The sequence below is a fragment of the Myotis yumanensis genome, unplaced genomic scaffold (assembly GCF_028538775.1).
Source record: "Myotis yumanensis isolate MYYU_CA2020_CCGP unplaced genomic scaffold, mMyoYum1.0.hap1 SCAF_18, whole genome shotgun sequence".
In the NCBI taxonomy this organism is placed as follows: Eukaryota; Metazoa; Chordata; class Mammalia; order Chiroptera; family Vespertilionidae; genus Myotis; species Myotis yumanensis.
The window spans coordinates 7490020-7515259 of record NW_027223769.1 but is presented as its reverse complement, the minus strand read 5'-3'; the positions used below and the strand labels follow the sequence as shown (position 1 = coordinate 7515259).

Sequence of the window (25240 nt, the reverse complement as noted above, 5' to 3'; positions counted from 1 at the left end):
GAGTATATCATTTTGTGTAATTCTGACTTTTAGAACAATGTTAATGTTTCACATACTCAAAAAGACTAAAGACAGAAAGAACTGTATGGGGTATGGGAGTATGGTTAGCAATTCTTAAACTATTTTCTATTCAGGACTGAGGCAAAAAATATATTGTGGCTAAATAGAGCCAAGTTTTTCACTGTCAGAGAAAGGAATTACCAAAAAAAAAAAAAAAAAAAAAAAAAAGAAAAAAGAAATGGAGGTCGTAAGAATAAAACCTGTTGTGTTGAACCAGAATAGGCGACATCATATGAAATCATGGATTATCTGTATAGGTATACCTATATAATATTTATATACAGGTGTGTGTATGTATAGATACATACATTTATTTCAAGAAGCAAAGACATCCCAGTAGCTATGAGCACATCTAATCTTGATTTCTAAATACCATCTATAATAATAAAAGCATACTATGCTAATTAGACCGGACAGCCAAACGACCTTCCGGACGTCTTTCCGGACAAAGCTGGGGCTGCGAGGGCCAAGCCCTTTGCACAAATTTCAAGCATCGGGCCTCTAGTTTTCTGATTAAAGGAGCTAGTGCTCCTTGGGAATCTGCTGATTCCAGGGCTGGGGCTGAGAAAGTACATTATCAGCTTGGAACATATATTGTGGTGCATGAAAATAAATAAGTACTAAAAGAAATGGAGAGAGAGAGAGAGAGAGAGAGAGAGAGAGAGAGAGAGAGAAAGGGAAAGAGAAAAAGAGAACACATTGAAATGACACAGGAGCCAACTCTAAGGGGCTCCCAGTGGTCATAATAATTGAGCAACAACATAGTGATAGTAATGGATTATAACCTATAGAATAACAATTAATCCAGTATATACTTAAATAATGTAGTAAATAAGTAAATGGGAGAGAAGGAAAACCTCTAACAGTAGGATTCCAATGAATACATAAAGAAGGAAAGATGGAAACAAAAAAACAACAACACCATTTGGCAAATAGCTGGCAATAACATTTTCAGGTAAGATTTAACAATGGGTTAAGATTAGTAGGCGAAAGTAGGATGAGAAACAGGATATTTATAATAGATTTAAAGTATTTCTCCATAAGACACTTTAATTATAATGGGAAAAATAGTGGAGACACCACTGTAACCAAGTGATTAAAGTTAACACCACTAATAATGAAACAAATTGACTTCATGGGTCTCTTGATACAATGCACTGAGAACATATCACTTTTGGGACATTCTTGCCTCAAATGCATAATCTGAATTTAATAATGAGGAAGCAGCAGACAACCTCAATTTGAGGAACATTCTATACTGCATACTTCACAAAATAAATGGCCAGTCACAAACACAACCACGCATCCACTCTTGAGACACACAGGACACAACCACACGATCACAGACACAGTCATAATCTCACACCTACTAAGAAGACACAAAGTCACACAATCTCACCACCATGACACACAAAGTCACTCTCATATAGTCACAGACTTCCTAAACCAAAACCCACAAATTCCCAGCAGTCACAATTACATACCCACTTAGAGGATACACGCAATTACGGGCACTCCGGCCAACTCAATGTTAACCAATCACAATCCAACACTTACTCTGGAGACACAGTCACACTTACACAGGCAAAGACAAACCACACCCGCACACCACACCCCAAGGGACACAGCTGGAATACACACGCAGTGTCATCACACAGTCACAGACACGACCATTACACATGGTACCAGACACGGTCACAATATCACGCAACCATACACCCACCTTGGAGACATGCAATCATAACCCAGATACCCGCACCCATCACACTCACACCTCCAAAAACAAGGCGTGCGGTCATACGTACACAACGGGGACACAGTCACAAGGGCCAAACCACACTCCAACACAGTATCACACTTGGTTACAAAAACACAACCAGACACATACCCTGAAGACACGTGAACACAACCGGAGACTCACAGTCACCCAACCACAGCTACACTCACTCAATCTGGCATTCTCAGCCCGCTACCGCCAGCGCGCAAAGACCTGAAACTCTGGACACGCCCCATCCCGCCCCGGATTCCCAGACCCCTCACCTTCGGCCTCCTCTTGGTAGCGTCCGGGTCCCAGCGGAGCTAAAGACCTTGCCACCACGTCGAGAGACGTAATGTCGGGCCGCTGTGGTCTCTGGGAAACGTAGTCCAGATCCAGACCAGCCAAACAAGATGGCGTCCTCGTATTTCAGAATTTGAGCTTGGCTCCTTTGACACGGCACTCGGGAGACTTCAAAGAGGGAGTTCCCGATCCAAACCTACCACCAGGATTGAGCTGATCTTCCTCCAAGGCAAGTCTACTCACCTCGAGAGCGCCATAATGATAGAAAGGGGCAGTCAAGTTCGCACAGGGCAGAGGCCGAGTGTCGACCAGCAAAGCCTTAAGGGAAATGTAGTCCAAAGCCGGAAAAGCGGCATTGTTGACAGAAGGTAATCTGATACCACCCGGGGCCTGGCCGCGGTGACTGTGCGTGCTGCGTCGCGGAGACTTGTGGGAGTGCTCGGTAGGCTCCCCTCCCCCCCTCCCCCCCCATGCGCAGGCGCAGCGCACCGAGTGGACATTTTGGTCTTTGTCTTCTGGTCAGCCGGCCCCTGGGTCCACGTGGCGTGAAAGTAGGAGGTGGGATGTGGGGGTTTTGGGCCGGTCGGGTCCGGGAGGTTAAAGGGGAGATTCCGGGTGTATTGGGGTACGGCGCGGGGGAGAGGGAGTGGGTTTAAGAGCTTCTGGCCTGCCTGTGGGGTGGGGTTGGGGGGGCCTCCGAGGAGGATTCGAGCGTGTGTGACCCTCAGTTTGACCGGATGTTTGAGGTTATTGAGTGAGAAACTGGTTGCAGGATTGTGTATGGATGAGTTTGAGAGGGAGCTATGGGAGACCAGCATTGAGGTAGTAATATTTGAGAAGCACTACCCTTGTCGAAAGTGCTGCTGATAACGGTGCCATCTTCCTGGAGCATCAGTTTTCCTTGACGATTTGAAGGGCGGGGAGGAGCCAAGTGGTAAATACTTTAAAAATGGATTTTTATATAAAACCGCATTTCTGCAACTCACCGTGATTTTTTTAAGCAACCAAGAATGTTTCAAAGGAACTTTGTTTGAGAGCGCCTGCTTCAGACGGTCTGATTCCCCTGATTTTGGGGGTACTTAAATAGGGCTGCTATTAAATCGTGGACCAAGTATCAGCGTTGCAGTTTGAGAAGCAGCGCCGTACAGCGCAGAAAGCCCAGGATTAGGGAGTCAAGGGTTTGGCGTCCTAGGTTAGACAGTTACTTCCTTCTTTGAAGACATTTTAGTTGCAATCTTTATCCGTGAGTCTGGAGTAGATTCTAGGTGTCCTAACTCCTAAATGAATCGAGGTGTTCTTAGATTGTATAGAATTTGTGAAGTAATGAAAAAAGTTACTTTTGCTTGCAAAGATGCTTTTTGTAAGGAATCCACCCACAGTTATCCCTCACATTTTTAATAATAAGAGAATTGAAGTTATTGGGCACTAAATTAAAATAGACAAACAACAACAGTTAGAAGACATAACAGAAGGAAACCGCTATTTACAAGAGCAATCGAAGATTGAGGAGTAAACTTGAGAAATAGGCAAAATTATTAGAAAAGAATTTAAAAATACTAAGGGGTGTAACATTAGATGTTAACAAATAGATATACCATGTTTTTCAATAGGAATATCTAAGGAAGTGTGTGCAAACTTAAGTAAATTTATTAATTTAAAGTGATCCTAATTAAAGTATCTACAGTCCCTGCCCCTTTGTAACTAGATAATTGGATTCTACACTTCATATGGAAAAATAGACAAGCTAGAATAGCCAATAAAATGGGGGAAAAAAAAGGAGTTGCATGGGGATGTGAGAACCCACTGGTAACATATTTGAAAATATAAATCCTTGGAAATTTAAATAGTATTAGTATTAGCATGGAACTGGCCTGGGAAGGACAATTCAGCAATATCTATAATTGCAAATGTTTTTTTGTTTTGTTTTTTTTAGCCAGCTGTTTCATATCTGGAAATTAATCCTACAAATGTATCTGCATTTGCATTGAATTATACAGGTAAGAGGTTGTTCATTTTATTTATGTTTGGCATAGGAAAAGATTAGAAAAAATTCTTGCCCATCATTCGGAGACTGATTGAATAAAATTATGGTACATCTACAGATCAGAATAATATGCAGCTGTACAAAAGAATGAAAAGGAAGCTTTCTGTATACTGACACTTGAAATAACTCAAAAAATAAATTAAGTGAAAAAAGCAAAATGCAGAATGTATGATATGCTTCATTTGGAGTAAGAAGCAGGAGAAATTATATATATATTTATATTTATTTCCATTAAAAAACTCAAGACACACCAGACACTAATAAAAGTGGCTATCTCTGTTGAGGGTAGTGGTACAAGGATAGATGGGGCAAAGGCAAATACCTTTTTATGTTTGTTTTCTAACTGAATTTAGTATATATTCAAAAGTTAAAGTGTTGTTTGTTTGTTTGTTTTTAAAGGAGGAAACAGGCTTTGGAGTCAGACGGCCTCTGTTAACTATTTCCTCTGCCACTTTGTACCTTGGTAACCTTAGGTACTTAAACTTTGTGCCTCAATTTCTCATCTAGTAATATAGAGAAAATAATAGTATTAGATTCACAGGGTGGTTGTGCAGATCATGGAGTTCTGAATTCTATAGAATAGTTCCTGATATATAGTAAGTACTGGATAAATGTTAAATAGTATTGTTATTGCCATGTGCAAAATAATACTTCCTCAGAAATAGTATAGTTATTTGTACTGTTTCTGGTAGAAATTTCTGAAAGATTCAGATGTGTACATGCTCCTTTCTTATTTCCACCTTTAAACATTTTGGGGTGAGGGGCATTTCTTTTTATAATTGGAATGAAGAAGTTAGCTTTCTGTGTTCAAGTTACATTCATCTTAGAAATTCATCACCACCACCTTCAGGAACTTTGTTCTTTGATTTCTATGGTGGTTACTTTCTCATGGTCCTAATTCAGAACCTCTGATATTTTTTAAAAATTTCAATTGTGACATTTTAGGGACAGAATAAGTAGGTAATGGTCTTCAAATTGCATAATATCAGGAGAGACATACTATATGACTGAGCAATCATTAAAGATTATATTTTTCCTTTTTTGTCACTGGCAGTTGGACATCCCCCGAGGGGTCCTGGATTGGAGAGGGTGCAGGCTGGGCTGAGGGGAGCGCCCCCCCCCCCCCACTGTGCACGAATTCATGCACCGGGCCTCTAGTATATCTACACTAATAAAAGAGAAACATGGTAATTGGCGTACGACCGCTACCCTTCCCATTGGCTAATCAGCATATCCTTATGCAAAGTAAGTGTCAGCCAAGATGGCGGCCGGCAGCCAGGCAGCTGGAAGCGAACATGAGGCTTGCTCCCGTGACTGCAGACTCCAACGTTCCCAGCCTGCCTTGCAGGCCTCTGAGCTGGCAGTTTGAAACTTTGTAACAAATATAGCCAGGCTGGGATCTCAGAGCTGAAGTTATACATTGTTTCAATTATAGAACGGCAAACAAACCAGGAGCAGAAGCCTCAGAGCTAGAGCCAGAGCTAAAGCTGGCCCAGAATAAAAAAAAAAGAAAAAAAGGAGTGGTTGGGAGTTTCAGTCAAAACCGCCAGCCTGAAAGCAGCCCTCAGCCCCTCACCCAGACTGGCCAGGCACCCCAGTGGGGACCCCCACCCTGAAGGGTGTGTGACCAGCTGCAAACAGCCATCATCCCCTCATCCATGCTGGCCAGGCACCCCAGTGGGGACCCCCACCCTGACCCAGGACACCCTTCAGGGCAAACCAGCCAGCCCCCAGGCCTCTATCCTATATAGTAAAAGGGTAATATGCCTCCCAGCACCGGGATCAGCGGAGCCGAGAGGTCTCCTGGCACCAGATCAGCATGACAGGGTGCAGCGCCCAAACCCCCTGATCGCCCTGCGGCTCTGTGTGTGACAGGGTGATGGCATCCCAACCCCCTGATCGGCCCTGCTCTGTCTGTGACGGGGTAGAGCCATAACCTCCCCATCGGCCCTGCCCTGAGTGTGACAGTGGTGGTGCCCCAACCCCCTGATCCGCCCTGCTCTGTGTGTGACAGGGGGCGGTGCCCTAACTCCCCTATCGGCCCTACTCTGTGCGTTACGGGGGAGCTTCCCAACCCCCTGATGGGCCCTGCTCTGTGCATGAGAGGGCGGAGCTCCCCAACCCCCTGATGGGCCCTGCTCTGTGCGTGACGGGGGGTGGGGGGAGTGCACCAACCCCCTGATTGGCCCTGCTCTGTGAGTGACAGGGGGCAGCGCCCCAACCCCCTGATTGGCCCTGCTCTGTGCATCACAGAGGGTGGTGCCGCAACCTCCCCATTGACCCTGCCTTGAGTGTGACAGGGGGCGGTGCCCCAACCCCCCAATCGGCCCTATCCTGAGTGTGACTGAGGGTGGCATCACAACCTCCCAATCCGCCCTGCTCTGTGCATGACAGGGGGAGGCGCCCCAACTCCCCAATCAGCCCTGCTCTGAGCCTGACCAGGGGCTGCACCTAGGGATTGGGCCTGCCCTCTGCCACCCGGGAGCAGGCCTAAGCCAGCAGGTCGTTATCTCCCGAGGGGTCCCAGACTGCGAGAGGGCACAGGCCGGGCTGGGGGACCCCCCTCCCCCCCTGAGTGCACAAATTTTTGTGCACCGGGCCTCTCGTATATATATAAAAGCCTAAACAACCAGTCGACCAAGGGACCGGATGACTAGCTATAACATGCACTGACCACCAGGGGGCAGATGCTCAACGCAGGAGCTGCCCCCTAGTGGCTCAGCCGACCAAATGGTGCCAGATGCCAGGCTCACAGCTGGCAAGTGCAGCTGTGGCGGTGCGAACCTCTCCTGCCTCCATGGCAGCACTACCGAGTGGCAGTGGCAGGCGCAGCAGGGTGGGATGAGCAGGAGCGGCACCCTGGCCACCTGCTGCTTCGCACATTACTACATCCCTCGAGGGATGTCGGACTGCCAGATTTGGCTGAAACCGGCAGTCCAACATCCCCTGACGGATCCCAGGTTGCGAGAGGACGCAGGCCAGGCTGAGGGACCCCACCAGTACACAAATCCATGCACAATGCCTCTAGTAATAAATAATTCTTGTCTGAAAGGGTACTTTCTTCAGGGGTTGGAAAGTGATAATTTTCTTTTTTTAATTAAATCTTTATTGTTGAAAGTATTACTATGCCTCCCCCCCCCCCCCCCCCCATTGACCTCTTATAACCCGCTCCCATGACCCACCTGAGACCTTCAACACCCTATTGTCTGTGTTCATGGGTTATGCATATATGCATACAAGGTCTTTGGTTGATCTCTTCCTACCTACCCACCCCACCTCCACCTTCCCTCTGAGATACTACAGTGTGTGCCATGCTTCTATGACTCTGTATCCACTCTGTTCATCAGTTTATTTTGTTCATTAGATTCCCCATATGAGTGAGAACATGTGATGCTTATCTTTCTCTGACTGACTTATTTTGCTTAGCATAATACTCTCCAGGACCCTTCTGTCTCAGAGGGTACTGTCTCAGAGGGTAAGAGATCCTTCTTTTTTACTGCTGCATAGTATTCCATGGTATAAATGTACCACAGCTTTTTTATCCACTCATTTACTGATGGGCACTTGGGCTGTTTCCAGATCTTGGGTATTGTAAATTGTCCTGCTGTGCACATAGGATTACATGCATTCTTTCAGATTAGTGTTTCGGGTTTCTTAGGATATATTCCTAGAAGTGGGGCCACTGGATTAAATGGCAGTTCCATAGTTAATTTTCTGAGGAAACTCCATACTGTTTTCCATAATGGCTGCACCAGTCTGCATTACCACCATCAGTGTACTGGGGTTCTCCTTTCTCCACATCCTTGCCAGTATTGTCCTTCCTATATAATAAACAGGTAAATGTGCAAATTAACCCTCACGCCCTCTCAGATGACTGCCTACGACCAAGCCGGCAGGGTGGTTACTGAGGGATGACCAAACGACTGAACAGCAGGCTGCATGGGGCGACCAGGCCGGTGGAGGGGCCGTGAGGGGTGACCAGGCTGGCACAGGGGGGCAGTTGGGGGGTGACCAGGCCGGCAGGGAGGGGGCAGTTGGGGTTGACCTGGCCAGCAATGGGGGGCAGTTAGGGGCGACCAGGCCTGCAGGGTGGGGAGGCAGTTAGGGGCGACCAGGCTTGCACGCAGAGGTAGTGAGGGCCAATCAGGCAGGCAGGCAGGTGAGCAATTAAGAGCCAGTGGTCCAGTATTGTGAGAGGGATGTCCGACTGACGGTTTAGGCCCGATCCCGGCCTAAACTGGCAGTTGGACATCCCCCGAGGGGTCCCAGATTGGAGAGGGTACACGCTGGGCAGAGAGGACACCTCCCCACCACACCCCGTTCATGAATTTCATGCCCCAGGCCTCTAGTGTTGAATAAGAGTGGTGAATTCAGACCTGTCTTGTTCCTATCTCAGGAAAAATGGTTTTATTTTTGCCCATTGAATATGATGTTGTCGGTAGGTTTGTTATATATGGCCTTAATTATGTTAAGATATGGTCCCTCTATTCCCACTTTGCTCAGAGTTTTTATCAAAAATGGGTGTTGGATTTTGTCGAACGTTTTTTCTGGTTCTATTGACATGATCATGTGATTTTTGTCTTTCAGTTTGTTATTGATTTGCAAATATTGTGCCAGCCTTGCACCTCTGAAATAAATCCCACTTGGTCATGGTATGATCTTTTTAAAATATTGCTGGACCCGATATGCTAATATTTTGTTGAGGATATTAGCATCTGTGTTCATCAGGGATATTGGCCTGTAATTTCCGTTCTTTGTGGTGTCTTTTTTAAAAAATATATATATTTCTTTATTGATTTCAGAGAGGAAGGAAGAAGGAGAGAGAGATAGAAACATCAATGATGAGAAAGAATAATTGATTGGCTGCCTCCTGCACACCCCCTACTTGGGATTGTGCCCGCAACCCAGGCATGTGCCCTTGGCGGGAACCAAACCTGGGGCCCTGCAGTCCGCAGGCTGATGCTCTATCCACTGAGCCAAGCCGGCTAGGGCTCTTTGTGGTGTCTTTATCTGGTTTTGGAATTATGATAATGCTGGCTTCATGAAAAGAGGTTGGAAGTGTTCCTTCCTCTTGAATTTTTTGGAATAGTTTGAGGAGGATAGGTGTCAGTTGTGTTTTTGAAGGTTCGGTAAAACTCCCCTGTGAAGCTGTCTGGATCTGCTGGGAGTTTCTTCATTACTGCATCTATTTCTTTGGCCTATTCAGGTTTTCTGATTCCTCCAGTTTGAGTTTTGGAAGATTGTATTTTTCTAGTAATTGGTCTATTTCATCCTCATTGTCCAGCTTATTGGCACATAGTTGTTCATAGTATTTTCTTACAATCCTTTGTATTTCTGTTGTGTCATTACTACACTGATTTCGTTTCTTTTTATTTTTATTTATTTATTTATTTTTTTAAAAAAAAATATATTTTATTGATTTTTTTACAGAGAAGAAGGGAGAGGGATAGAGAGTTAGAAACATTGATGAGAGAGATCGATAAGCTGCCTCCTGCACGCCCCCCACTGAGGATGTGCCCGCAACCAGGGTACATGCCCTTGACCGGAATCGAACCCGGGACCCTTGAGTCCGCAGGCCGACGCTCTATCCACTGAGCCAAACCGGTTCGGCGATTTCGTTTCTTTTTATTTATTTGAGTCCTTTCTCTTGTTTCTTCATGAATCTGGCTAATGGTTCATCAATCTAGTTTATCTTTTCAAAGAACCAGATTGGTTTCATTGATTTTTTGTTGTTGTTGTGGTTTGTTTGTTTGTTTTTTAATTGATTTTTTTACAAAGAGGAAGGGAGAGGGATAGAGAGTTAGAAACATCGATGAGAGAGAAACATCGATCAGTTGCCTCCTGCACACCTCCCACTGGGGATGTGCCCGCAACCAAGGTACATGCCCTTGACCGGAATTGAACCCGGGACCCTTCAGTCTGCAGGCTGACGCTCTATCCACTGAGCCAAACCGGTTTCAGCATGTTGTTGTTTTTTTTTTACCCTCTATGTCATTCATTTCAGATCTAATCTTTATTATTTTCTTCCTTCTACTTACTCTGGGCTTTTCTTGTTGTTTAAGTTGTATGGTTAAGTTTATTATTAATTTTTCTTGCTTTTTGAGGTAAGCCGGTATTGCTATCAACTTGCGTTTCAGCACTGCTTTTGCTGTGTCCCAGAGATTTTGCATTGTTTTGTGTTGATTTTCATTTGTTTCCAGGATGTTTTTGATTTCTTTCTTGATCTCATTGGTAACCCATTCATTGTTTAATAGCCTCCATGTATTTGAATGTTTTTGAGTGTTTTTACTGTAGTTCAGATTTCTAATTTCATTCCCTTGTAATCTGAGAAGATGCTTGATATGATTTCAGTCTTCTTGAACTTGTAGAGCATGTCAAACTTGTGGCCCACAGGCCACATGCAGCCCACAACAAATATTTTTGCGGCCCAGCCAATATAATGGTATATAAGAAACGTTTTAATAAAAATTTCAACTTAATTTTTATAGTATCTTATTATACATAATCCTATCTAATAAAGGACAAAAAGGGTAATTGACCGTACCTGCGCTACGCTTCCCATTGGCTAATCAGGGCGATATGCAAATTAACTGCCATGAAAGATGGCGGTTAACCGCCAACAAAGATGGCGGTTAATTTGCATACGTAGGCACCAAGCGACGGAGCGAAGCTGGCTGGCCCCGGGCAGGAGCAGCGAGCGAAGGCCGGCGTGGCGAGCTAAGAGCAAAGAGGGGGGCCTGTGGTGCACGGCTAGCCGGGGGCTTAGCTAAGCCTCTGGCCCCCGCGCGCCGGCCCCTCCCGGCGAAGAGCGAAGGCCTGGGTTCCGGAGGAAAACTGGTGCCAGCAGCTAGGGGAAGGGGTCCCCCAGGGGCCCCAGACTGTGAGAGGGCAGAGGCTGGGCTGAGGGACCCACCCGAGTTAACAAATTTTTGTGCACCGGGCCTCTAGTCTATACTAATAAAAGGGTAATATGCTAATTAGATCGGGAGACCTTCTGAACAAAGCCAGGGTGGCAGGGCCGAGTCAGAGGCAGTTAGGGGCGATCAGGCCAGGAAGGGAGAGTAGTTGGGGGTGATCAGGCTGGCGGGGGTGGGCAGTTGGGGGTGAGCAGGTTGTCATGGGGGTGCAGTTGGGGACGATCAGGCCAGCAAGTGGGGGCAGATGGGGTGAGAAAGCTGGTGGGGGGGCAGTTGGGGGTGAGCAGGCAGGCAGGCAGAGTGGTTAGGGGTGATCAAGCATGCAGGCAGGTGAGTGGTTAGGAGCCAGTGATCCTGGATTGGGAGAGGGATGTCCGGCAGCCGGATTAGGCCCGATGGGATCGGGCATAAACTGGCAGTCGGACATCCCCCGAGGGGTCCCAGGTTGGAGACTGCAGGCTGGGCTGAAGAATACCCCTCCCTCCCTCCCGGATCCCCTGCCCCTTACACGAATTTTGTGCACCCGGCCACTAGTTATTAATAATGAACTACAACATTTACTATTGACTGATTATTGTAATTTTGTTGCATTCATTTCCTTTATGTTCCGGTGCTCCATTTCTCTCCACTAATACTAGCAGTGAATATTTTAGCAGTCGATTGCCATGTCATTAGTCTTGGACTGACTTGTTTCGTGTGAGCAACAGGAAATATTTCGTTTTTGAATAACAGGAAAAATAGGTTTAGTATTTGTGTTATGCTTACTAATTTGTGCAGTCACTCAGTATCTGGTAAGTTAATGTGTAAGAAAAATGTTAATTTTTATTAAAATGTTCTATCCTATCTAATAATAGACAAACATGGTAATTGACTGTACCTTCGCTACGCTTCCCATTGGCTAATCAGGGCGATATGCAAATTAACTGCCAACAAAGATGGCGGTTAACCGCCAACAAAGATGGTGGTTAATTTGCATACATAGGCGCGATGCTGGGAGGCGAAAGGGGAAGGACGGAAGAAGCCGCCTGCCGCTGACGGTGATTGGAAACCCAGGCAGCAGGCAAGAACCGGGTGGCAGGGCAAAAGGCTGCCTTTGCCGCCCCCCCCCCCCCCGCCGGTGATCGGTGATCGGAGAAGCTGGGTGGGGCAGGGAAGAGGCGGCCACCAGCAGCCACCTCTTCCCTGCCCCGCCCCTCCCCCCCCCCCCCCCCCCCCCCCCCCAGCCGGTGTTCGGAGAAGTACCTGTGTGTTTTTTTTTCCAAAATACCTGTATTTTTAATAATTTCTTGACATGGTAAAAGAATTTTGCATTACTATCCAAGGGTGGTGGGGTGAGGAGAAGGAGCAGCAGAACAATCCAACAAACAGAAAGGGAAACAGAAATGCATGGTGGAAGGGATTTGAAGGGTGGGTAGGGGCATTGCCCAACTAAAATGCAATTGGTTTGTTACTGAGTACTATTCATGGGAAGACAGCATCCTGACTCCTTCTCTATACAGCATATTGGGAGTAAAAATGATGCATCCAGGTGTAAATATGATTAGGGGTTGGAAGACAGACAGGGAAAGAAGAAGTCAGAAATAGACGCTGAGTCACTGGCTGGCTGGCTGCAAATACTGACTCTCCAGTAGTGATAGAATAAAAAAAGTGGGGGATATCTCTGGAAGATTTAAGAGATAGGGGGCAACTCTTCTATGGTTTTGACTTGCCCAGCAGATTTCCACATACACACGTGTACACGCCTATGTTTGCATGCGCACACATATACATATAACTGACTGCCCTCCCTGGAAGCACAGAAGGAGAAGAAACCCCCAGAAGAAGCCACCCACTTTTGCTCCAGGCACCAGTGCCTGCAGCTGGCTGCAGCCCAGGAGACGGACAAGCCACCCGCCTGAGGTCCCAGGCTGCAGCCACCTGGAGAAGCTGCCAGCCCTGTGGTCCAGGGCCCCAGCGCCTGTGGCCAGGGAAGTAGGTTCCCTCTTCTCCTACTGCAGTCATTACTTCAATATTCCCCTTCTGAATTTCTCTCCTGTGCCGCAACCCAATTCCACTTTTCATCGGAAGGATACGGAACAGAGAGAGCAGTGTTAAAAGCTTACATTTTTAAGCCGGTAAGGTTGGTACTTAAACATATAAATGGAAAACTGGAGTCCTTAAGGTAACAAAGACTACAAAGGACAAGGACAGCGCATGACCTATTATATCCAGCAATTCATTTGGGACTGAAAACTTTGCAATGATGACAATTAGTGAAGATATGAAATCAACTAAAATAGTTGACAGGGACAATTCTTCCATCTTTGAAAATATCTACATCAAATCTCTTTAAATAGATTTTCATCTGCATAATATAACACATTCTGACAAGACCACCACCGCCACCAATGTGGTCAGTGTTGTGCCAATAAATGTTTAATAACTGAGGGACCCCCCCCCCCCCCCAGTGCACAAATTTTTGTGCACTGGGCTACTAGTTATTTTATGTTAACGATTACTCATTTATTTCAACCCTTTGTATTCAGCATGTCTCTATCAAAATAAACCTAGTTCCTATGAAAATTGAAGGTTTTGTTTTTTGGGGGCCCACATAAACCTAACCTTGTTTGTTTGGCCTGTGTTAGCCTTCGAGTTTGACATGCTTGTTGTAGAGACTTTTGTGTCCTAACATGTGGTCTATCTTTGAGAATGACCCATGTGCACTTGAGAAGAATGTATATACTGCAGCTTTGGGGTGTCCTATAAATGTCAATTAAATACATCTGATCCAATGTGTAATTTAGATTCTCTGTTTCCCTTTTAATTTTTTGTCCGGAACATATATGCAGTGAAGTCAGTGGGGTGTTATGTTTCTTACTATGAATGTATTACTGTCGATCTTTCTCTTAAAGTCCACTAGAAGTTTTTTTTATATATTTAGGTGCTCTTATATTGGGTGCATATATGTTTACCAGGGTTATATCCTCTTGTTGTATCAAACTCTTTCATATTATGTAGTGACCTTTGTTGTCTCTTGTGATTGCATTCATTTTGAAGTCTATTTTTATCAGAGATGAGTATTGCTACCCCAACTTTTTTTTTTTCTTTTCTCGTTTCCATTTATTTGGAAAAACTTTTTCCATTCCTTCACTCTCATCCTTTGTGAGTCTTAAGTTCTGAGGTGGGTCTCTTCTACACAGCATATAATTAGGTCATGTTTTTATCTTCATTCAGCTACCCTATCTTTTAATTGGAGCATTTCATCCATTTAGATATAGTTTATTATTGATAGGTACTAATTTATTGCCATTTAAATTCTATATGCCTATGTTTCTCTATTTGTTCTCATTACAGAAGTCCCTTTAGGATTTATTGTAGTGCTGGTTTGTTGGTCATAAACTCCTTTACTTAGTCTTTTCTTGTCTGAGAAGCTCTTTATTCCACCATCAATTTTAATGATAGTCTTGCTGGATATAGTAATCTTGGTTTTAGATCCTTGAATACTTAATGCCCTTCCCTTCTGGCCTGTAGAATTTCTGGTGAGAAATCAGCTGACAGCCTTATGGGAGCTCCTTTGTAGGTAACAAATTGCTTCTCTTTTGCTGCCTTTAAGATTCTGTCTTTGTCTTTAATTTTTGGCATTTTAATTATGAAGTGTCTGTACGTGGGTCTGTTTGGGTTCTTCTTACTTGCAACTCTCTGTGCTTCCATAACTGGTGTGACTTTTTCCTTCACCAGGTTAGGGAAATTTTCTGCCTTTTCTGCATCAATTGATATGATTATGCGATTTTTGTTTCTCAATTTTGTTTATGTGATGTATCACGTTTATTGATTTGCGGATATTGTACCAGCCTTGCATCCCTGGAATAAATCCCACTTGGTCATGGTGTATGATCTTTCTAATGTAATGCTGGATCTGGTTTGCCAGAATTTTGTTGAGGATTTTGGCATCTACGTTTATCAGGGATATTAGCCTGTGATTCTCTTTCTTTGTGGTGTCTTTATCTGGTTTTGGTATTAGGGTAATGCTGGCTTCATAGAAAGAGCTTGGAAGTGTGCCTTCCTCTTGAATTTTTTGAAATAGTCTGAAAAGGATTGGTTTTAGATCTTCTTTGAATGTTCGGTAAAACTCCTCTGTGAAGCCATCTGGTCCAGGGCTTTTGTTTGCTGGAAGCTTTTTGATTACTATTTCAATTTCATCAGTAGTTATCAGCTTATTCAGGTTTTTGGATTCTTCCTGATTGAGTTTTGGAAGCTTGTATTTTTCTAGAAATGTGTCCATTTCTTCGAGGTTGTCCAGTTTGTTGGAGTAGCATTGTTCGTAGTATTTTTTTACAATCCTTTGTATATCTGTGGGGTCCGTTGTTACTTCACCTCTTTCATTTCTTATTGTTTATTTTGGGTCCTCTCTCTTTGTTTCTTGGTGGGCCTGGCTAGAGGTTCATCAATCTTGTTTATCCTTTCAAAGAACCAGCTCTTGGTTTCGTTGATCTTTTGTATTTTTATTTTTATTTTTGTCTCTATGTCGTTTATTTCTGCTCTGATCTTTATTATCTCCTTCCTTCTGCTCACTCTGGGCTGTTCTTGTTGCTCTCTTTCTAATTAAGTTGCAAGGTTAGATAATTTATTACCATTTTTTCTTGTTTTTTTGAGGTAGGCCTGTAGAGCTGTGAACTTCCCTCTCAGGACTGCTGTCATTGTGTCCCATAGGTTTTGGATTGTTGTGTTTTCATTGTCATTTGTTTCCAGGATGCTTTTTATTTCTTCTTTGATCTCTTTGGTAACCCAATCATTGTTTAATAGCATGCTATTTAGCCTCCAAGTGTTTGATTTTTTTTATTGTAGTTGGTTTCTAGTTTTATGCCAATTGTGATCTGAGAAGATACTTCTTATGATTTCCGTCTTCTTGAATTTGAAGAGACTGCCTGTGTCCTAATATGTGGTCTATCTTTGAAAATGTCCCATGTGCACTTGAGAAGAATGTATATTCTGTAGCTTTGGGGTGAAATATTCTGAAGATGTCAATAAGTCCATCTGATCTAGTGAGTCATTTAGGATTGTTGTTTCTTTGCTGATTTTTTGTTTAGAGGATTTATCCAATGGTGTCAGTGGGGTGTTAAAGTCCCCTGCTGTGATTGTATTGCTATCGATCTCTCCCTTGATATCTTCCAGAAGTTGTTGTATTTATTTGAATGCTCCTGCACTGGGTGCATATATGTTTACCAGAGTTATAGCCTCTTGTTGAATTGCTCCCTTTACTATTATACAGTGGCCTTCCTTATCTCTTGTTATGGCCTTCACTTTGAGGTCTATTTTGTCAGACATAAGTATTGCAATCCCAGCTTTTTTCTCATTTCCTTTTGCCTGAAAAATTACTTTCCATTCCTTCACTATCAGTGTGTGTAAATCCTTTGTTCTGAGGTGGGTCTCTTGCAGACAGCAAATATGTGGTTCATGTTTTCTTACTCATTCTGCTACCCTGTGTCTTTTGATTGGAGCATTTACTCTATGTACATTTAATGTTATTATTGATAAATTCTTGTTTGTCATCATTTTTATTCTTAATGTTTGTGTTTCTTCTTGCCTTTCTGTGTCTTCTTTTTACAGCAGTCCCTTTAGCATTTCCTGCATTGCTGGCTTCGTGGTAATAAACTCTCTTTGCCCTTTTTTGTCTGTGAAGCTCCTGATTCCACCTTCAATTTTGAATGATAGCCTTGCTGGGTATAGTATTTTTGGATTCAGTCCCTTGATTTGTATCATTTTGTATATTTCACTCCATTCCCTTCTGGCCTGGTATGTTTCTGTTGAGAAATCAGTTGATATTCTAATGGGAGAACCCTTATAGGTAACTTTCTGTCTCTCTCTGACAGCCTTTAAGATTCTTACTTTGTCGTTGATGTTTGTCAATTTAATTATGAAGTGTCTTAGTGTTGGTCTTTTTGGGTTCATCTTGTTTGGGACACTGTGCTTCCTGGACTTGTGTGGTTTTTCTTGCCAATATCGGGGAAGTTATCTGTCATTATTTCTTCAAACAGGTTTTCTATTCCTTGCTCTGCTTCCTCTCCTTCTGGTACCCCTATTATTCGGATGTTGTTTTGTGTTGTCCCAAAGCTCCCTTAGGCTCTCCTCTTGCTTTTTAAGTTTTCTTTCCCATTGCTGCTGTGTTTGTGTGTTTTTTCCTACCTTGTCTTCTAATTCGCTGGTGCAGTCTTCGGCTCTTCTAGTCTACTGTTTAAGCCTTCCATTATGTTCTTTATTGCAGGTATGTCATTCTTCATTTCCTCTTGGTTCCTTTTCATGTTGGTGACATTCTCATTCAGCTCCTTATAATTCTCATTGAGTTGTTTGTGTTTGTCATCCAGGCATTTGAGCATCCTCATAACCATTACTCTGGCTCCTTTCTCTGACATTTTACTTTCCTTCATTTCATTTAATTCCCTTTCCTGTGATTTCTCTTTTTCTTTCATTTGGGGATTGTTTTTTTCTCTCTCCCGATATTTTGCTGGAATGTTTAAATTGTTTCTGTGTGCTAGCTCCAACTGGTTTGCTACCCAGGTTCTTTTGGGGGTGGTGCTACTTGTGTGATCTCTCAGGTCTCCTGGGCTTGGTGATCTAGCGGAGCTCCCTACTTGAACTATTTGGGTTCTCTTGATGCAGTTGGATCTTGAGTGTTAGTTTCTTATTCATGGATGAAGTCTTGTCATGGGCTTTGTTGTGCAAGCTGTTTTGGATGTGATTGTGGTTCCGGCTCTTGTGGAAAAGGTTGTCTGAGGTCTCAATGGTATGGGCTCACTGTGGGTTCCTAGAGTCCACTTCCTGGGAGGAAGGAGTCTCAGGGCCTGAGGCTCAGGTACTGCGACTTTGGCTGGTGTGGTATAACTCTTGCTGGATTAGCGTCACTCTGCAACTCACTACGAGGGGCTCGGAGCCCGTTACAGTGAGGGGGGGCGGGTGTCTTGTAGTCTGTGGTTGAGGCAGTGGGACTCTGAGTGATTTCCCTCTCTGAATCACGAGAGGGTTCAGGATCCAGCAGCTGGGGATGTGGGAATCTCAAGGTCTGTGGCCGAAACAATGTGACCTTGTCCAGGGAGGCAAGTCCTCAGTAACTCACCAAGCTGTCCAGAGGTAGGTAGCCAGGAGGGGGATGTCGTGGATCCTACTGAGTGAGCTGTGCGCCCTTGGTTGGAGAGGCACACGCCCAGTGGCAGCACACAGAGGGTTCCAGGAGCTGTCTGTAAGGGGTGTGTGCTTGTGGGGCCCACATGCTGGATCAGAGTGATTCTGGTTTGCCACCGGTCCCGTGGAGGGAGAAGTCCCAGTTTCTGCTTTGGGGGATGTGCACCCTTGGTTGGATACGCACGCCCAATGGCTGCTTACAGAGGTGCCCAGGAGCCGTCTGCTGGAGGAGTGGGTTCAGGGGGCCCTCGTGCTGGAGTGGTGCTGCCACGGTTACTGGATGCCAGCAGCCAGGGTTGTGCCTTGAGGCGGCTTAGAGAAACACCCACGGGCCACCTGCCAGGTCAGTGGGCTCAGGGGGCTTGTACCCTGGATCGGTGCAACTGCAGTGACCGGAGGTTGGCAGCTGAGTAGGGGGAAGTCCGAGTTTCTGCTGCCAAGGCCTTGAGCCCTTGGTTGGATACGAGTGCCTAGTGGCAGCTCACAGAGGGACCCGGGAGTCGCCTGCTGAGGTGGTGGCCTCAGGGGGCCTGTGTGCTGAAACTACGCAACCACGATGTCTGTGGATAGGCAGCTGGGAAGGGGGAGGTTCAAATTATTACAGCTGGGGCCGTACACCCTTGTTTGGATATGAGTTCCTCCAGCCAGGGTTCAAGGAGGCACCCACGAGCCACCTATAGGGGCAGCGGGCTCAGTAGGCCTGTGTGCTGGCCGGGGAGGGGGATGTCCCAATTTTTGCTGCCTTGCGCCCTTGGTTGAAATCGCGTGTGCCCCGGGGGGCTCACAGAGGCACCCAGGAGCCGTCTGTCGGGGTGGTGGGGCTCAGGAGGCCTGCGCTCTGGAAAGGCGTGACTGTGGTGTCCAGAGGTCCACAACTGTGGAGTGGGAAGATTCAGTTTTTGCTGCCTGGGTCTTGCGCCCTTGGTTGTATTCCCGTGCGCTCAGTGGCGGCTTACAAAGGTACCCTGGAGCCATTTGCCAGGGCATTCTACTCAGAGGGGCCCTGGCACTGAAGCCATGTGACTGAGGTGTCTGTGGGCAGGCAGCCGGAAGTGGGGGAAGTCCGAAATTCTATTTCCCTGGGCCTTGAGCCCTTGGTTGAATTTGTGCGTGCCCAGTGGGGGCTTACAGAGGCACCCGCGATCTGTTTGCCAGGGTGGCGCACTCATGCACTCAGAGGGGCCCTGGCGACGAAGCCGTGCAACCGGGGTGTCTGTGGGCAGGTATCCAGGAAGAGGGAATTCAGAATTTTTACTGCCAGGGCAATGCATCGTCGTTTGAATAAGAGCATGCCCAGCGGGGGCTCATGGCGGCAACCAAAGCTGCCTGTGGAGTGGTGGGCTCTGGAGGCCTGAGTGCTGGAAAAGTGTGACTGTGACGTCTGGAGGTCTGCAGCTAGAGAGGGAAGAAGTTGCACTTACTGCTGCGGGAGCTGTGCACCCTCGGAGGTGGAGGTCCTAGGGTATGCAGGTCTGCGGGTGGGGCAGCAGGATTTTAGCTGGAGTGGCTGCAGGGTCGCAGGCAGTGTCCAAGGCCTGGCTCATTGATGGATTTGCAGTCAGATGGGACATGGATGCCTGGAAGCAGTCCACCATAAGTCTGGAGCTGGTGCCATACGCTGGGGTGTTCTCTACAGCAGGGCTCATCCTCCAGTAGGCTAGACTGGTTTCTTCTCTAGATGATCTCAGTGCTGCATTCCTAGAAACTATTAGGTGTGGTCTTATATATTACCTCCTGTTATGCCCAGATTTCAAGACCCCCCAAAGGACACCACCAGGGAGCGCCAAGTCCGATGCAAAAGCATAGAGCCTTTATTCAAGCTGAGCTTGGTCCCTCTGCCTCCTTTACCGGCGCAGCGGTAGGATGCGAGAGAGGCCGGAGTCTCGAAAGAACAAAGATTTTACAGGGCTTGGGGTGGGGGTGGGGGGGGGTGAGGGCTCACTCAGACCACTGATTTGGCCGATTCCCAGTTGGTTGAGTGAGGGCCGGGGGCTAATGATGCAAGGGCAGAGTGCAGCTAGGGTCTGGTTACACAAAGATGGGGGTGGGGGGTGGCTAGCATTCTTTTGGCCTTGGGCTAGTTTCCCTTGCATTCCCATTGGCTGAGATAAGGGCAGGCTGAGTAACTGATACATTCTATGGCTTTTTCTTGGAAGAGGAGTTAGGGACACAGCTATCAGTCCCGTTCTGTCCTTTTACTCCTTTTTGTTTAGCTCTTCTGGAGAATTCTTGTTCTTTCTTTTGGGGCTTTTTTTTTTTTATTGTCTCCTCATTTTAGCTGTCTGTTTTGATTTGTGTCTGTGGATTAGATAAATCTGCTACGAATCCCAATCTCAAGTGCAGGACAGTGTCAGATGCTGTTTGTGACTAGCCCTGAGTACCCTGTTGGGAGCAATCCCCAGCTTGTGGCTCCCTCTGCAGAGACTGGATGCCTTTGGAAAGGATCGAGATGTGCACCGTGTCTGCTTTTCCTAGCCCCAGGCCTGGGATTAGATTAGTCAAGGACTCAAAGCCTCCATAGACCCGCCTCTGCCTGTAGTGTCATTGACAGTGAGACTTGACTAACCTTGGGTGTCGACCACAAGGTGGGGCAAGGGATGTTTTATCTGGGTGAGGCAACTACCTTCCCCCCAAGCAAATCACCAAGATAGCAAAGGTCTGCAGGTGAAAGATGTCCTTCACAGCATGAGAGAATGACTCAGCACAGGAAACGGGTGTCTGCCCTCTGAGCTCCAACCCCAGAGCCCCCATCCTGGCTTTTGCTCACACACTCCAGTCCATTCTGCCCTCTCTATGCCAGAGCCTAAGATGAGTGGCTGCACACAAAATTTTGTGTGTTAGCCCCTTTAGAGAGTGCCTCCATTTGCAGCCTCTCCCTGGCAGTCAGCAACCCTGCTGCTTTTCACAGCAGATGTTATGTGGGCACCTTTCTCAGTTCTGGTGCTCTGGTCTGGGGAACCCAGATTTGGGGTTAAACCCCAGAGTTCTCAATGGGAACCCCCCTACAGCTGAGATATCCCTCTGGAACTTCAGTTGCTGTCTCGGGGAGCCAGGTTAGCCCTTTCATGCCTCCACCTTTCCTACCAGTCTCTTTTCGGTATCTACTTTTTGTCCTTGGTTATCGGGTTCTCTCCAGCAGGGTTGCATCCTTGATATTTCAGGGTGGTTTTTCTGTATGTTGGTTGTATTTTCAGTTCGGTCTTGGGAGAATGTCAGTGTAGCTTTTACTTACTCAGCCACCATTTTGGAATCTTAAGCAATGTGATAATTTTCTATTTTTTCATTCCTTTTACAGTTATTTTATTGCTACCTTAAATTGTTCCTAAAATTTCCTGCCTTTTACTTCTTTAAGCGTCATCTTATTTTTTATTTTTAAAAGTCACTTGAGGACATTTTTTAAATTGATTTGGGGAGAGAGAGAGAGAGAGAGAGAGAGAGAGAGAGAGAGAGAAAGATGTTGATATGAGAAACATCGCTGGTTGCCTCCTGTATGTGCCTCGACCAGGGATTGAACCCATGACCTAGGTATGTGCCTTTATTAGGAATTAAACCTGCAACCTTTTTGGTGTACTGGATGATCCTTTTAATATCCGTAGCTAGGCCCTAACCGGTTTGGCTCAGTGGATAGAGCGTCAGCCTTCGGACTCAAGGTTCCCAGGTTCAATTCCGGTCATGTACCTGGGTTGCGGGCACATCCCCAGTAGGGAGTGTGCAAGAGGCAGCTGATCGATGTTTCTCTCTCATCGATGTTTCTAACTCTCTATCCCTCTCCCTTCCTCTCTGTAAAAAATCAATAAAATATATTTTTAAAAAATAACCGTAGCTAGTTTTCTTTTCAACACTCATCAAAGTTTTAATTCAGGGACATTCTTTTAAGCTGACTCCTGTTTCATTTTGACATGCTACCATTTAATTTTGAAAGCTTTCTTACCTAGGGCCTATCTTATACTTTCCCTTCCAGACATGGAAATGGCCATGTCTTCAAAGAGCTCCAGTTCCTTTTATTGGAGAACTAGAGTCCTGGTGCATAAAATTCATGCACGGTTTGGGGGGGTCCCTCAGCCCGGCCTGCACCCTATCCAATCCTGGACCCCTCGGGGGATGTCCAACTGCCTCTCGCAATCAGGACCCCTGGCTCTTAACTTCTCACCTGCCTGATCACCCCTAACCCCTCAGCCTGATCATTCCTAACCAACTCTGCCTGCCTGATTGCCTGGGACTGCGGGGCGTGCGGCTTGTCCCTTCTCCTGGGCCGCAGGCGCAGCCACTGGTGCCCAGGACCTCATTGCAGGCGGCTTGTCCCTGTCCCAGGCTGCAGCCTGGCTGGTCCCCATTCCTCTCTCCTCAGTGTTGAGTGTCTGAGCTGTTACAACATGACAGCGTGAGGGTGTGACAACCATTTGCATATTTAGCTCTTTATTATATAGGATAGTGTTAGAGATCAAGATCTGGGTACTGCATGTTTTTATTGCTGCAGTGGTGACATTGTTTTAAGGCCATTTCAGTGACAGAGCTAGGAAATCTATTTTTAAAAACCATGAGTTCATATTATTATTTCTAATTCAATATAAATAGTACAGCTCTTTGCTTACTAATTATCTCCTATCTGTATCTACACTAATAAAAGAGAAACATGGTAATTAGCGTACGACCGCTACCCTTCCCATTGGCTAATCAGGGCAATATTGCAAATTAACTGCCAGCCAAGATGGCGGTTAACTGCCAACAAAGATGGTGGCTAATTTGCATATGTAGCCGCAATGCTGGGAGGTGAAAGGGGAAGGAGTGAAGAAGCCGCCTGCCGCTGACTGCATCGGAAACCCAGGTGGCAGCCAAGAGCCAGAGAACCGAGCTGCCTTTGCTCGGAGAAGCCAGGCTGCCTTTGCCGGCTTCTGTGATAGGAGAACCTGGCCGCCTTTGCAGGCCCTGGGCCAGTAATCGGAGAAGCTGGGTGGGGCAGGGAAGAGGTGGATATCTGCCTCTTCCCTGCCCCGCCTGGCTTCTCAGATCACTGATCACCAGTGATGGGAGAACACCCAGAGGCGGGGCCAGAGGCCAGCTGCATAGCTGCCTGGGGATACCATCAGGTCCCCAGCAGGATATCCAGAAGGCCACCCAGGCACCGGAGCTGCGTAGCCGCTGGGGCATGCGATTCGGTGCCTGGGCTGAGGAGACCAAGGGACCAGGGCTGCTTCGCAGCTGGGCAAGAGATCTGGTCCAGGGGCGACGCAGCCAGGCCCCAGCAGGAAACCCAGAAGGCGACCCAGGCTCAGGAGCTCCGTTGCCGCTGGGGCACGCCATCCGGGCAACGCAGCCAGGTCCCAGCAGGAGATCCAGAAGGTGACCCATGCGCCGGGGCCGAGGCTGCGTCGCCCGCTGGGGAACGCTATCTGGTGCCTGGGCTGAGGAGACCCAGGGGCCGGGGCTGCATCGCAGCTGGGCACGGAGATCCGGTCCCTGGATGCGATGCAACCAGGCCCCAGAAGGTGACCCAGGCGCTGGAGCTGCATAGCTGTGGGGCACACGATCCAGGTGACGCAGCCAGGCCCCTGCAGGGGACCCAGAAGGCGATCCATGCGCGCCGGGGCTGCATCGCCGCAGCTGCGTCGCCGCTGGGGAAATCTATCCAGTGCCTGGGCTGAGGAGACCCAGGGGCCTGGGCTGCGTTGCAGCTGGGGCACGAAATCCGGTCCCCGGGAGCGACACAGCCAGGCCCCAGCAGCAGACCCAGAAGCCGCTGGGGCATGCGATCCGGTGACTGGGCTGAGGAGACCCAGGGGCCCGGGCTGTGTCGCAGCTGGGGCACATGATCGGGCCCTGGGGGCGATGCAGCCAGGCCCCAGAAGGAGACTCAGACGCCAGAGCTGCATCGCCGCTGGGGCACGGGATCCGGTGCCTGGCCTGAGGAGACCCAGAAGGAGACCCAGGGGCCTCCTAAGAGAAGAGTCTCCGTGGTCAGATGGCTCGGTGTCAGGACAGGAATAAAGACCCGAGGTGACTCAGATGCCTGGCCACAGGGTTAGACCAGCCAGCAGGGCCTTTCAGTTGGGACTGGGATGGGGTGGGGCGAGGGAGGCAAGCCGGACATAGAGAACTACAACTCCCAGGAGGCTTAGCGGCCGGGGCCTGGGTGCCTGGCTGTGAAATTGGATGGGCTGTGTCATTTTGCAAGCCACTTTAAACTAGAGGCTTGCAAGGTTGGAAGTTCTGCACCGGGAGCCAGGGAGAAATGGAGCTGGAGCAGAGAGAGGGGTCCATGGCAGCCGTGGGCTTTGAGAAGTTCTCAGGTCACATCCTGGAGAGCGAGCTTGAGACCAAAGTGGAGTTCGTGTCTGGGGGTCTGGGCAGCTCCAGCCTCCAGGAGCAAGACAAAGAGGAGGAGGCAGCCCAAGGCCAGCAACAGCGGTGCCAACGGGAACTCAATCACAGGAAGTACCAGGCGCTGGGTCGGCACTGCAGGGAGATCAAGCAGGTGAAGAGCGGGTCCTGAACAGGCTCCATCAGGTACAGAGGATAACACGGAGACTCCAGCAGGAGCGGAGGTCCCTCAAGAAGGTGCTGGACTCCTACGGTGATGACTACCGGGCCAGCCAGTTCACCATCTTACTGGAGGACGAGGGCAGCCAGGGCACAGACGCCCCCACCCCAGGCAACGCTGAGAATGAGCCTCCAGAGAAAGAGGGGCTGTCCCCGCCCAGGAGGACGCCAGCGCCCACAGAAGCCAGCAGCCCAGCCCCTGGCGAGGGGCCCAGCGGGTGGAAGAGGCAGCGAGCGCAGCGAGCGCCACAGGAAGGGCACCAGGCGGGAGTCCCGCTGACTCCGGAGCTGGCCCTCCGTGCAGATAAAGGTGGAGGAAGACTTTGGCTTCAAAGCGATTGAGGCTCTGGACTCAAGTTGGGTTTCGCAGGGGCCAGACAAGCTGCTGCCCTACCCCACCCTAGCCAGCTCCCCCTTTGACTGACCCCCCAATAAACGGACCCCATGCTCTCCTCGGCAAATAAAAGC

General features: G+C 47.4%; 2 protein-coding genes across 13 annotated transcripts in view; one reads left to right on the top strand and one right to left on the bottom strand.

The window, feature by feature from the left end:
* ZNF565 (zinc finger protein 565) overlaps positions 1 to 2458 on the bottom strand; it is a 69474-nt gene extending 67016 nt beyond the window's left edge. For both annotated transcript variants that reach the window (XM_070398443.1, XM_070398445.1), the window contains exon 1: positions 2101 to 2458. The gene's annotated coding sequence lies outside the window, so the exon portion shown is untranslated. The remainder of the gene's footprint in view (positions 1 to 2100) is intronic.
* The window catches only part of ZNF146 (zinc finger protein 146), a 44351-nt gene continuing 21337 nt past the window's right edge, over positions 2227 to 25240 (top strand). For 4 of the 11 annotated variants that reach the window (XR_011468885.1, XM_070398469.1, XM_070398463.1 and 1 more), the window contains exons 1-2: positions 2602 to 2677; positions 4053 to 4116. The gene's annotated coding sequence lies outside the window, so the exon portion shown is untranslated. Of the gene's footprint in view, positions 2349 to 2601; positions 2678 to 2848; positions 3054 to 4052; positions 4117 to 4562; positions 4637 to 25240 lie in introns of those variants that run through there. The other 7 variants (XM_070398470.1, XM_070398462.1, XM_070398468.1 and 4 more) reach the window with 5 other exon arrangements.